Source organism: Delphinapterus leucas, chromosome 6, assembly GCF_059928025.1.
Source record: "Delphinapterus leucas isolate spDelLeu-1000000601 "Yukka" chromosome 6, BTC_Dleu_Yukka2, whole genome shotgun sequence".
NCBI classification, from domain to species: domain Eukaryota; kingdom Metazoa; phylum Chordata; class Mammalia; order Artiodactyla; family Monodontidae; genus Delphinapterus; species Delphinapterus leucas.
Genome location: NC_143134.1, coordinates 43,981,865 through 43,995,697, shown reverse-complemented (window position 1 = coordinate 43,995,697; position 13,833 = coordinate 43,981,865). Strand labels below are relative to the sequence as shown.

Here is a 13,833-nt window from a genome sequence, read left to right as displayed (position 1 = left end):
AAGTAGGCACACATATACATGGTACAAAATTCCAAAGGCAGAAGAAGGTATGTAGTATGTCTCTTTCTTACCCTTGTCTGCCGTTTTCCTTCCCTGTGTATCTTTCAGAATTGATTCGGCATAGGAGGCATAAATAAAGTGATATATTTTTCTTCACAAATGGAAACATATTACAGACACTTCTTATCCTGTTTTATTTAATAATATGAATATATCTTGTGTATATAATTTTCTTTGATGGCTGTACAGTCTTCTTTGATAGAGCTACAATACAACTTATCTTCAATGTCACATTCGGTTATTTAGTTATATGTAAATTTAGTTAATTACAGTTTTTTTGGCTCTGAATAATAGTGCTGACACGAACCTCATATATATGTCATTGTACACAAGTATGAATATATATGTAGGAGAAATTCCTAAGAGTTGAATTGATGGATAAAGAGGTTTGAGTATTTTAAATGTTGATATTGCCTAATTGCCCCACCAGTTGTATGGATTTGTGCCCTCACCAAAACTGCCTAAGGGTGCCTCTATTCCCCTACATGTCACATTTTTTATCCTTGTCAACCTGAGAAGTGATAAATGTATCTTGTATATTTACAAATTTATTTTAAGGTAGGCTAGGCACCTTTTTGTATGTTTATTTCCTTTTTTGTTAATTATCTGATACTATTTTTTGCCAATAGATTATTTATCTTTACTTATTGATTTACAACTACTTTTTAATATTATGAAAATTAGCTCTTTGCATATGCATTGCAAATATTTTTTTTATTTTTGAATTTTTAAAATTTATTTTTTATACAGCAGGTTCTTATTAGTTATCTATTTTATACATATTAGTGTATATAGGTCAATCTCAATCTCCCAATTCATCTCACCACCACTGACCCCCGCCCTGCCCCGCTTTCCCCGCTTGGTGTCCATATGTTTGTTCTCTACATCTGTGTCTCTATTTCTGCCTTGCAAACTGGTTCATCTGTACCATTTTTCTAGATTCCACATATATGCATTAATATACAATATTTGTTTTTCTCTTTCTGACTTACTTCACTCTGTATGACAGTCTCTAGGTCCATCCACGTCTCTACAAATGACCCAATTTTTGTTCTTTTTTATCTCTGAGTAATATTCCATTGTATATACGTACCACAACTTCTTTGTCCTTTCACCTGTCGATGGGCATTTAGGTTACTTCCGTGACATAGCTACTGTGAATAGTGCTGCATTGAACATTGGGGTGCATATGTCTTTTTGAATTATGGTTTTCTCTGGGTATATGCCCAGTAGTGGGATTGCTGGGTCATATGGTAATTCTATTTTTATTTTTTAAGGAACCTCCATACTGTTCTCCATAGTGGCTGTATCAATTTACATTCCCACCAGCAGTGCAAGAGGGTTCCCTTTCCTCACACCCTCTCCAACATTCGTTGTTTGTAGATTTTCTGATGATGCCCATTCTAACCGGTGTGGGGTGATACCTAATTGTAGCTTTGTTTTGCATTGCTTTAATAATTAGTGATGTTGAGCAGCTTTTCATGTGCCTCTTGGCCATCTGTATGTCTTCTTTGGAGAAATGTCTATTTAGGTCTTCTGCCCATTTTTGGATTGGGTTGTTTGTTTTCTTAATATTGAGCTGCACGAGCTGTTAATATATTTTGGAGATTAATCCTTTGTCCGTTGATTCGTTTGCAAATATTTTTTCCTGTTCTGAGGGTTATCTTTTCGTCTTGTGTATGGTTTCCTTTGCTGTGCAAAAGCTTTGAAGTTTCATTCGGTCCCATTTGTTTATTTTTGTTTTTATTTCCATTACTCTAGGAGGTGGATCAAAAAAGATCTTGCTGTGATTTATGTCAAAGAGTGTTCTTCCTATGTTTTCCTCTAAGAGTTTTATAGTGTCCGATATTACATTTAGGTCTCAAATCCATTTTGAGTTTATTTTTGTGTATGGTGTTAGAGAGTGTTCTAATTTCATTCTTTTACATGTAGCTGTCTGCTTTTCCCAGCACCACTTATTGAAGAGGCTGTCTTTTCTCTATTGTATATCCTTGCCTCCTTTGGCATAGATTAGTTGACCATAGGTGCGTGGGTTTATCTCTGGGCTTTCTATCTTGTTCCATTGATCTATATTTCTGTTTTTGTGCCAGTGCCATATTGTCTTGATTACTGTAGCTTTATAGTATAGTCTGAAGTCAGGTAGTCTGATTCCTCCAGCTCTGTTTTTTTCCGTCAAGACTGCTTTAGCTATTTGGAGTCTTTTGTGTCTCCATACAAATTTTAAGATTTTTTGTTCTAGTTCCGTAAAAACTGCCATTGGTAATTTGATAGGGATTGCATTGAATCTGTAGATTGCTTTGGGTAGTATAGTCATTTTCACAATATTGATTCTTCCAATCCAAGAACATGGTATATCTCTCCGTTGGTATCATCTTTAATTTCTTTCATCAGTGTCTTATAGTTTTCTGCATACAGGTCTTTTGTCTCCCTAGGTAGCTTTATTCCTAGGTATTTTATTCGTTTTGTTGCAGTGGTAAATGGGAGTGTCTCCTTAATTTCTCTTTCAGATTTTTCATCATTAGTGTATAGGAATGCAAGGGATTTCTGTGCATTAATTTTGTATCCTGCAACTTTACCAAATTCACTGATTAGCTCTAGTAGTTTTCTGGTGACATCTTTAGGATTCTCTATGTATAGTATCATGTCATCTGCAAACAGTGACAGTTTTACTTCTTCTTTTCCAATTTGTATTCCTTTTATTTCTTTTTCTTCTTTGATTGCCATGGCTAGGACTTCCAAAACTATGTTGAATAATAGTGGTGAGAGTGGACATCCTTGTCTTGTTCCTGATCTTAGAGGAAATGCTTTCAGTTTTTCACCACTGACAATGATGTTTGCTGTGGGTTTGTCGTATATGGGCTTTATTACGTTGAGGTAGGTTCCCTCTATGCCCACTTTCTGGAGAGTTTTTATCATAAATGGGTGTTGAATTTTGTCAAAAGCTTTTCATGCATCTATTGAGATGATCATATGGTTTTTATTCTTCAATTTGTTAATATGGTGTATCACATAGATTGATTTGCATATATTGAAGAATCCTTGCATCCCTGGGGTAAATCCCACTTGATCATGGTGTATGATCCTTTTAATGTGCTGTTGCATTTTGTTTGCTAGTATTTTGTTGAGGATTTCTTCAGTGATCTCTTGGTTATTTAGTAACGTATTGTTTAGCCTCCATGTGTTTGTGTTTTTTACGTTTTTTTCCCTGTAATTGATTTCTAATCTCATAGCATTGTGGTCAGAAAAGATGCTTGATATGATTTCAATTTTCTGAAATTTACTGAGGCTTGATTTGTGACCCAAGATGTGATCTATCCTAGAGAATGTTCCATGTGCACTTGAGAAGAAAGTGTAATCTGCTGTTTTGGATGGAATGTCCTATAAATATTAATTAAATCTATCTGGTCTATTGTGTCATTTAAAGCTTCTGTTTCCTTATTTATTTTCACTTTGGATGATCTGTCCATTGGCATAAGTGAGATGTTAAAGTCCCCCACGATTATTTTGTTACTGTCGATTTCCTCTTTTATGGCTGTTAGCAGTTGCTTTATATATTGAAGTGCTCCTGTGTTGGGTGTATATATATTTATAATTGTTATATCTTCTTCTTGGATTGATCCCCTGATCATTATGTAGTGTCCTTCCTTGTCTCTTGTAACATTCTTTATTTTAAAGTCTATTTTATGTGATATGAGTATTGCTACTCCAGCTTTCTTTTATTTCCATTTGCATGGAATATCTTTTTCCGTCCCCTCACTTTCAGTCTGAATGTGTCCCGAGGTCTGAAGTGGGTCTCTTGTAGACAGCATATATATGGGTTTTGTTTTTGTATCCATTCAGTGAGCCTGTGTCTTTTGGTTGGATCATTTAATCCATTCACGTTTAAGGTAAGTATTGATATGTATGTTCCTATTACCATTTTTTAATTGTTTTGGGTTTTTTTTTTAGGTCCTTTTCTTCTCTTGTGTTTCCCACTTAGAGAAGTTCCTTTAGCATTTGTTGTAGAGTTGGTTTGGTGGTGCTGAGTTCTCTTAGCTTTTGCTTGTCTGGAAAGCTTCTGATTTCTCCATCGAATCTGAATGAGATACTTGCTGGGTAGAGTAATCTTGTTGTAGGTTCTTCCCTTTCATCACTTTAAGTATATCATGCCACTCCCTTCTGGCTTGTAGAGTTTCTGCTGAGAAATCAGCTGTTAACCTTATGGGAGTTCCCTTGTATTTATTTGTCATTTTTCCCTTGCTGCTTTAAAAAATTTTTCTTTGTCTTTGATTTTTGCCAACTTGACTACTGTGTGTCTCGGCATGTTTCTCCTTGGGTTTATCCTGTATGGGACTCTCTGTGCTTCCTGGACTTGGGTAGCTATTTCCTTTCCCATGTTAGGGAAGTTTTCGACTATAATCTCTTCAAATGTTTTCTCTGGTCCTTTCTCTCTCTCTTCTCCTTCTGGGACCCCTATAATGTGAATGTTGTTGCATTTAATGTTGTCCCAGAGGTCTCTTAGGCTGTCTTCATTTCTTTTCATTCTTTTTCCTTTATTCTGTTCTGCAGCAGTGAATTCCACCATTCTGTCTTCCAGGTCACTTATCCGTTCTTCTGACTCAGTTATTCTGCTATTGATTTCTTCTAGTGTATTTTTCATTTCAGTTATTGTATTGTTCATCTGTTTCTTTGTTCTTTAATTCTTCTAGGTCTTTGTTAAACATGTCTGCATCTTCTCGATCTTTGCCTCCATTCTTTTTCCGAGGTCCTGGATCATCTTCACTATCGTTATTCTGAAGTCTTTTTCTGGAAGGTTGCCTATCTGCACTTCATTTAGTTGTTTATCTGGGGTTTTATCTTGTTCCTTCATCTGGTACATAGCCCTCTGCCTTTTCATCTTGTCTTATCTTTCTGTGAATTTGGTTTTTGTTCCACAGGCTGCAGGATTGTAATTCTTCTTGCTTCTGCTGCCTGCCGTCTGGTGGATGAGGCTATCTACGAGGCCTGTGCAAGTTTCCTGATGGGAGGGACTGGTGGTGGGTAGAGCTGACTGTTGCTCTGGTGCACTGGAGCTCAGTAAAACTTTAACCCGCTTGACTACTGATGGGTGGGGCTGGGTTACCTCCCTGTTGGTTGTTTGGCCTGAGGCAACCCAACACTGGAGCCTACCTGGGCTCTTTGGTGGGGCTAATGGCGGACTCTGGGAGGGCTCACGCCAAGGAGTACTTCCCAGAACTTCTGCTGCCAGTGTCCTTGTCCCCACAGTGAGCCACAGCCACCCCCTGCCTCTGCAGGAGACCCTCCAACACTAGCAGGTAGGTCTGGTTCACTCTCCCCTGGGGTCACTGCTCCTTCCCCTGGGTCCCGATGTGCACACTACTTTGTGTGTGCCCTCCAAGAGTGGAGTCTCTGTTTCCCCCAGTTCTGTCAAAGTCCTGCAATCAAATCCCAGTAGCCTTCAAAGTCTGATTCTCTAGGAATTCCTTCTCCCGTTGCCGGACCCCCAGGTTGGGAAGCCTGACGTGGGGCTCAGAACTTTCACTCCAGTGGGTGGACTTCTGTGGTATAAGTCTTCTCCCGTCTGTGAGTGACCCACCCAGCAGTTATGGGGTTTGATTTTACTGTGATTGCGCCCCTCCTACAGTCTCATTGTGGCTTCTCCTTTGTCTTTGGATGGGGGGTATCTTTTTTGGTGAGTTCCAGTGTCTTCCTGTCGATGATTGTCCAGCAGCTAGTTGTGATTCTGGTGTTCTCGCAAGAGGGAATGAGAGCACGTCCTTCTACTCCGCCATCTTGGTTCCAAAACTACCACATCTTCTTTATCCATTCATCTGTTGAAGGACATTTAGGTTGCTTCCATGTCTTGGCTATTGTAAACAGTACTGCTATGAACATTGGGGTGCATGCATCTTTTTGAATAAGAGATTTTCGGATATATGCCCAGGAGTGGGATTGCTTGATCATATATCTCTACTTTTAGTTTTTTAAGGAACCTCCATAATGTTCTCCATAGTGGCTGCACCAATTTACATTCCCACCAACAGTGTGGAAGGGTTCCCTCTTACACACCCTCTCCAGCATTTAGTATTTGTAGACTTTTTGATGATGGCCAATTCTGACTGGTGTGAGATGATACCTTATTGTAGTTTTGATTTGTATTTCTCTAATAATTAGCGATGTTGAGCATGTGCCTGCTGGCCATCTGTATGTCCTCTTTGGAGAAATGTCTATTTAGGTCTTCTGCCCATTTTTTGATAGGTTGTTTGTTTTTTGGTATTCAGCTGTATGGGCTATTTGTATATTTTGGAGATTAAGCCCTTGGCAGTCACATTGTTAGCAAACGTATCCTCCCAGTCTGTAGGTTGTCTTTTTGTTTTGTTTATGGTTTCCTTGCTGTGCAAAAGGTTATAAGTTTGATTAGGTCCCATTTGTTTATTTTTGCTTTTATTTCTTTTGCCTTGGGAGACTGACTTAAGAAAACTTTGCTATATATCAGAGAATGTTTTGCCTATGTTCTCTTCTAGAAGTTTTATGGTGTCATGTCTTATATTTAAGTTTTTAAGCCATTTTGAGTTTTTTTTTGTGTGTATTGTGTGAAGGAGTGTTCTAACTTCATTGATTTACATGCTGCTGTCCAGCTTTCCCAATACTACTTGCTGAAGAGACTATCTTTTCCCTATTGTATATTCTTGCCTCCTTTGTTGAAGATTAATTGACCATAGGTGTGTGGGTTCATTTCTGGGCTCTCTGTTCTGTTCCATTGATCCATATATGTTTTTGTGCCAATACCAAGCTGTTTTGATTACTCTAGCTTTGTAGTATTGTCTGAAGTCTGGGAGGGTTATATCTCCAGATTTGTTCTTTTTGCTCAGAATTGCTTTGGCAGTTCTGGGTCTTTTGTGGTTCCATATAAATTTTAGGATTATTTGTTCTAGTTCTGTGAAAAATGTCATGGGTAACTTGATAGGGATCACATTAAATCTGTAGATTGCTTTGGGTAGTATGGCCACTTTAACAATATTAATTCTTCCAATCCAAGAGCATGGGCTATCTTTCCATTTCTTTGAATCATCTTCAGTTTCCTTTATCAATGTTTTATAGTTCTCAGCATATAAGTCTTTCACGTCCTTTGTCAAGTTTATTCCTAAGTATTTTATTTTTTGATGCAATTTTATTTTATTTAATTTATTTATTTGGCGGCTTGTGGGATCTCAGTTCTCTGACCAGGGATTGAACCTGGGCCATGGTAGTGCAAGCCTGGAATCCCAACCACTAGGCCATCAGGGAACTCCCTGATGCGATTTTAAAAAGGATTGTTTTTTATTTTCCCTTTCTGATATTTCATTGTTAGTGTAAAGAAATGCAGATTTCTGTATGTTAATCTTGTATCCTGCTACCTTGCTGAATTTATTTATCAGTTCTGGTAGTTTTCGTGTGGAGTCTTTAGGGTTTCTTATATATAGTATCATCGTTTTATTATTTATTTTTATTGGAGTATAGTTGCTTTCCAATATTGTGTTAGTTTATACTGTACAGCAAAGTGAATCAATACAAAGAAACAATTACTACATGTTATTTTAAAAACCTCTTCTTATTATCTATTCAAAACCAAAATAGATCCTTACATTTAAGATAATTTAGGAATAGTCCCACCTGAACCTGGGATGGATTTTAACCTTCAGCAACTTCCTTGAACTTGAAAATTCCATAATACAAGAACAAGAAGACTTTCTACCAAACAGCACTGAATGATTGGTTAATAAAAATCAAATAAGGTGAATATACAAGTAAAAAGCAGCTTGTATTAGCTTTTAAATAGCAGGTCAGGAAACCTACAAAATAGCTTTTTTTCCTTCCCTATATGTATTGTAAGGCCTAAAGTTTCATGTGCTGCCTTGACATCTTTGAGCCTTACAGGGTCCCAGAGGCCTAACCATGAGTTCTACTCTCACCAGATATGCCCCTCGCCCAGTGGGAAAAGTCCCCTACTCACTAGTTTCCTTGTCAGCTGGACCAGCTGAACGTGACCCGTCCTCAACTTAATGGGCTTCACCTCCCCACAGCATGTGGATTATTCAAACAAACCAATCACATCCTCCCATGGGAACCAAGGGTCACCTCACCCTCTTGTTACTACAAAGCCTGCCTCTTGTAGCCCCTGTTTGTTCAGTCTATTTCTGAGAGCAGCGTGGTGTGGCACTACATGGTGTTTTGTGTCCTCCTCCCCTGGGCTGTGAATATATGTGATTAATAAATTGCTGTCAATCCCATAGGTCCAGTGTCAGGTGTTGTGTGTTTGGCTATTCCCAGAACCCTAGGGTGGGACTCTCCCACACCAGTGGGATGAAGAGAAGGTGAACAGAATACTTTATCTCCTACCCAATCAGCTCCTGCTTCCTGCAGCTACTGCCACCTTTTTGTTGCTGCAACATTTCTCAGTCTCCCATTAGCCTGACCTCTTGCCCCAGACAAAATCATCAGATCCAGCAAACTTGGCACCAGCTCCAACTGGTGCACTGTTTACCTTACAGATAACCCACAATCACTGTCATCCCACTAAGCCATTAAAACCATCTGCTGCAAACTCCTCTATGGCAACTTACCCAGCCCTTGCTCCTCTGTCTCAGAGCTGAGGAGTCAGAGCCAAAGCCAATCTTATGCCTTTTTGTAGACTAGGCATTTAGTACAGGTTTACTTATTGATTTGGTACCTACTGACAGAGGGTGCTTGTGTGGATAGGACAGTGGGATCAGTGTCTTTCTAAACAAGGGCAAACTCATGTAATGAACACACTGGCGGAGCACAGGCTCCGGACGCGCAGGCCCAGCGGCCATGGCTCACGGGCCTAGCTGCTCTGTGGCATGTGGGATCCTCCCGGACCGGGGCACGAACCCGTGTCCCCTGCATCGGCAGGTGGACTCTCAACCACTGTGCCACCAGGGAAGCCCCTAGCACCATTTATTGAAGAGACTGTTCTTCCTCATTGAATGGTCTTGGCACTCTTGTCAAAAATCAGTTGGCCATCAGTTGGCCATAGATAGTTTATCCCTGGACTCTTAATTCTATTTCATTGATGTATATGTCTCTCCTTGTGCCAGTAACACACTTAGTTACTGTTGCTTTGTAATAAGTTTTGAAATTGGGAAATGTGAGTCCTCCTACTTTATTCTTTTTTAGAATTGTTTTGGTTATTCAAGGTCCCTTGAAGTTCCATGTGTGTTTTGGAATCAGCTTGTCAATTTTTACAAAGAAGTCAGCTGAGATTCTGGTAGGTGTTGTGTTGAATCTGTAGATCAATCTAGGGAGTATTGCCATCTTGATAATGTTGTCTTCCAATCCATGAACCTGAGATTTAAAAAAAAATCTTTTTTCCTTAAATTTCTTTAAAAAAAAAATAGTAGTTGGTTTACAGTGCTGTTAGTTTTGGTATATAGTGAAGTGATTCATAAAAAAATCCTTACTTAGATCTTTTTAAATTTCTTTCAATAATTTTTCAGTTTTCAGAGTGTACATTTCTCACTCCTTTTGTAAATTTATTCCTAAGTATCATTTTTCCTGATGCTATTAAGAATGGAAGTTTTAAAATATTTCATTTTCAGGTTATTCATTGAAAGTATGTAAAAATACAACTGATTTTTGTATACTGAGCTTGTAATCTGCAACCTTGCTGAACTCATTTATTAATTCTAGTAGTTTTAAGTGCATTTCTTACGACTTTTCTATGTATAAGATCATGTGTTCTGTGAATAGATACAGTTTTACTTTTTCCTTTCCAATCTGGATGCCTTTTACTTCTTTTTCTTGCCTAATAGACCTGGCTAGAACCTCCAGTACAATGTGAATATAAGTAGTGAGAATGAACATTCTTTTCTTTTTCAAGATCTTAGGGGGGAAAGTATTCAGTCTTTTACCATTAAGTGATGTTAGTGGTGGTTTTTTTGTAGATGCCCTTTATCAGGCTGGGGAAATTCCCTTTTACTCCTAGTGTGTTTATCACGAAGGGTTGTTCCCTGGTTGCTCTTATGTCATGCTGGAAGACAGATGCACACACTAAACATGGGATTGCTCTTCTTGACCAGCCAATGGCCTCTCACCTATTCTCCCTGCTGGTAGCAGTGTGAGTAAGCTAGGGGTTCAGTCAGCACTAAAAGATTATTCTAGGAATGTTGTGCTTATGGCCTAAAGAATTCAAGAAAAGACATGGTTGGAGGTACATTGTTCTACATTTACATTATAAAATTCCAAAGGGTAAATTTAACAATCTAGAAAACAAATTACCATTCAAACTTGACTGTATACTCTGGGTAAGATTTGCATTTGTGCTCATCATTAATGAAACACTGTAGCAACCAATGAAAGAGTCTTTAGAAGCCTGTATTCACAGGTGGCAAGATGGATGATGTGGTGGCATAAGTAATGATGTAACTAGCGTTAAATAAATGGTATTAGGAAACTAGAGAGGCAAGAAGATCTATATTGTTTCAAAACAAAAAGGTTCTGAAGTTATGATCTTGTGAGTAATAATACCGTCATTACCTTTTTCTCATGTGTGAGATGTGAAATTAGCTAGGAATGATGCATCTGAAATAAAGACAAAAAGAGATGGTTCTTAGTACCAAGAATTTTATGTGCACTGATATGACAGCAAGCAAATATGTAAGTCCCACTTCTTTACCCATTACCCCAAATCTTCATTAATAAAATATTATACTTCACATAGGGTCATGAATTTCATAATACATATTTTAATCAAATTGTTTACATAATCAGGGTCCTTGCAAAAACATTTACTTGGGATCCTGCGTATTGTAAACATGGTCCTGGAGGCTGTACAGTAAAACCAACGGTTAGGAGTATGGGCTCTGGAGTCAGAATACCCAGATTCCACTTATTAGCTAGGTGACCTTGGACAGGCTGTTTAATCTCTCTGTGCCTCACTTTCTACATCTGTATAATGTAAACAATGAAAGTATGGTACTTCATGGTGACGTTGTGAAGTTTAAATTACTTAATATGTACATTGTTTAGTGTGTGGCATTTCATTTAAAAGTGAGAGCAATATATAGCACTGTACTTTAAGACCTTGTACTGTCTTCCCTACTGGTAAGTTTCATGGTAGTAAGGACAAAATGAGTTCCTCTTTGTATTCCCCACACGATGAAGCGAATTGTATTTGTGACGAAACTGAATTCATCTGGAAACCTGGGGTATATTAAAATGTAAATAAAATATTTAAAAAATAAAAAAATAATTTAAATAAAAAGAGCCTCAGCATATCGTTTGTATTTCTTTAGTTATTGCTTTATAATTAGTTGTTGGGGGGCTTCATGACTTTTAACTTTTTTTGTTACCCCCACTTTCTTCAAAGTACCTAGTTCGGTAAAAATGCACATTACAGCCCTCAGAACGGCTAACTGGATAGTCTGAAGGACAAGGGTGCTGCAGCAAAAAGTGGGCCACATCAGGGTACAGCTTTGCTGATGGAGACAGAAGACCAATCATCTCAGAAAGCGGCGCACAGAAAGAGTTGGGCCAGTCAAGCCCTTTGTGAGGCTCATTTGGACCCTCCGTTGTGCGGTACTGCTAAAGTCTATGCCCTGATGCCAGGGGTCGTGGGGCCGGAGCCCTGAGTGGGCAGCTGGCCTCGGTAGGAGAGGCTGGCTTCAGCCGAGGCCGCCGGGTGAGTCATTCTCACCTCCCCAGGCAGGAGCGGGCGGCCAGACGCTTCGCCCCGGCGCGGGCGGTACTGGGAGGTGCCGCAGCCCCCGAGGAGCCCCCTCCCGGGCCGCCTCCTCCGGGCGGGCACTAACCCTGCCGCGGCGCTGGTGGGGAGCGCCCACTGGCACCCGGACCCACAGCTCTTCGGGGCGGGCCGCCGCTCCTCAGCCGTCCTTTGGCGCCTCATCCCGCTTGCTGTAGCCGACTGAAGCGCGCGAGAGGAGCGTGGAGGAGCAGGAGGGCGGGGCGGGACGGAGCGCACGTCTCCAGGCCTGCGGATTTCGTCTCGCGCGTGCGCACGCGTCATACCCGCGTGGGGCGCGGAGGGTGGGTGTGTTCTAGACGCGCGGGCTGACGCCATCTCACCCTGCTGGTCCACCCGCGCCGCTTGCTCCCAGCGCTCGGGTAATTCGGGTAACCCGGGTAGGCCAGGGTCAGCCAGCGCCGGACCAGCGTCCAGCATCGTGGCCGTCCCGGTAAGCGGGGGCGGGGTCGGCGGGGACCTGGCAGGCACCGTGAGGGGCGGGTCTGCGGGCAGCGTACTCTGAGGTGTTGTATTGGAGCCGCCCCCGAGGGGGTCCCTGTGCATATGAGCTACGAGTGTCCCTGCCTCTACCCCTCGGGAGCGTCCCGGAAGCGGTGTGCGGAGCCGCCCCCATGGAAGACCCACGTGCGAATGGAGACTCTCAGGGCTCTCTCTGCATTTGCTGCCACGGGGAGTCCCTGTGTGCAGGACACCAGCCCCAGAGAGACCGGCTGTGTACATACGGGACGGCAAGGGTGGTCTCTGGTGTTGTCTCAGTGGAAGAGCATTTGGGAACATGGGGAGCCTCGGGAGCCTGCACTGTGGAGATGGACCCCACAGAGGACCGCTGTATATATACAGGAGGACCTGAGACTGTTCCTCAGAACTGCCTGGAAGGAATCTCTAACAGGAAGGAGAGGTTCAGGAGTAACTTCCCTTATGTCCAAAGGTCTTTGGCCTTGACCTCCTTGAGGGTTCAGTGTGCCTTAAGTTGTGATCCCTCCAACGTGGTCAAGAGGCAGGGGCCCTGTGGGACTGCGCCTTTGTCCATTCCTCCCCGAACCCTGTTAGAATGTGTATTCTCCGTGGTAGCCCAGTTGGCTTCAAGCTGGATTTTAGTGGAGGCAGGAACTTATGTAGGAGGACAAGGTGTAAGAGAGGAGAGGACCAGAGAGACCTCTGAAGCAAAGAAAGGAGATTTGAGGCTCTGGGCTTGACTCTCAGGAAGAAAACAGTAAAATCAGGTAGAATAACTGACTCTGGCAGATCCTGTAAAGAAAGTACTTTGAAGGAAAAAAAGGATACGTAGGATTATTGAGCACCAGTGTGCGAGGCACTATACTAGCTATGTTTAATCGTATAACTCTTAAAATAACGTTGTGAAATTATCCCTTGAGGGATAATTAAACTGAGACTTAGATTAAGCAACTTGATAAAGGCCATAAAGGTTGGAATCATGAAATCTGTTTTTCAGATTTTATTTGGGAAGAAATATTAGAGGCAGAAGCAAGAGTATATGTTTGCCTAAATTTAAGAGCTAGAACTATAAAACTCTTAGAAGAAAGCAGGTGAAAATCTCCGTGACCTTGGATTTGGGAATGGTTTCTTAATATGACATTAAAAGCACAACAAAAGAAAAAAATAGATAAATTGGACTTCATCAAAATTTAAATCTTTTGCGTTTCAAAGGGCACTATCATTTGATAGTGAGAAGACAACCCATGGAATGGGAGGAAATATTTGCAAATCATATAGCTGATAAGGGATTAATAATCCAGTTAAAAAAAGAACTCCTACAACTCAACAACAGCAAAAAATCCAGCCCAATTCAAAAATGGGAAAAGGACATGAATAGACATTTCTTCAAACAAGATATACAGATGGCCAAGCAGCACATGAAAAGATGCTCAACATCATTAGTCATTAGGGAAATGCAAATGAAAACCGCAGTGAGATATTACTTCACATCCACAGCAGGCTATTCTCAAAAAGAAAAAAAAAAGGAAAATAACATGTTTGCGAGGATGTGGAAAAATTAGAATTCTGCTGCA

At 40.7% G+C, this 13,833-nt stretch overlaps 2 long non-coding RNA genes across 2 annotated transcripts in view; one reads left to right on the top strand and one right to left on the bottom strand.

Annotated features, from left to right (window-relative positions):
* The window catches only part of LOC115803836 (uncharacterized), a 132,513-nt gene that overhangs the window by 63,077 nt on the left and 55,603 nt on the right, over nt 1–13,833 (top strand). The window lies entirely within an intron of this gene.
* LOC149748925 (uncharacterized) lies at nt 9,158–11,991 on the bottom strand. The gene is made up of 3 exons (XR_016393536.1): nt 11,850–11,991; nt 10,576–10,620; nt 9,158–9,384 (listed from the first exon to the last, which is right to left on the bottom strand). It is a non-coding gene; the product is annotated as an uncharacterized LOC149748925 (long non-coding RNA).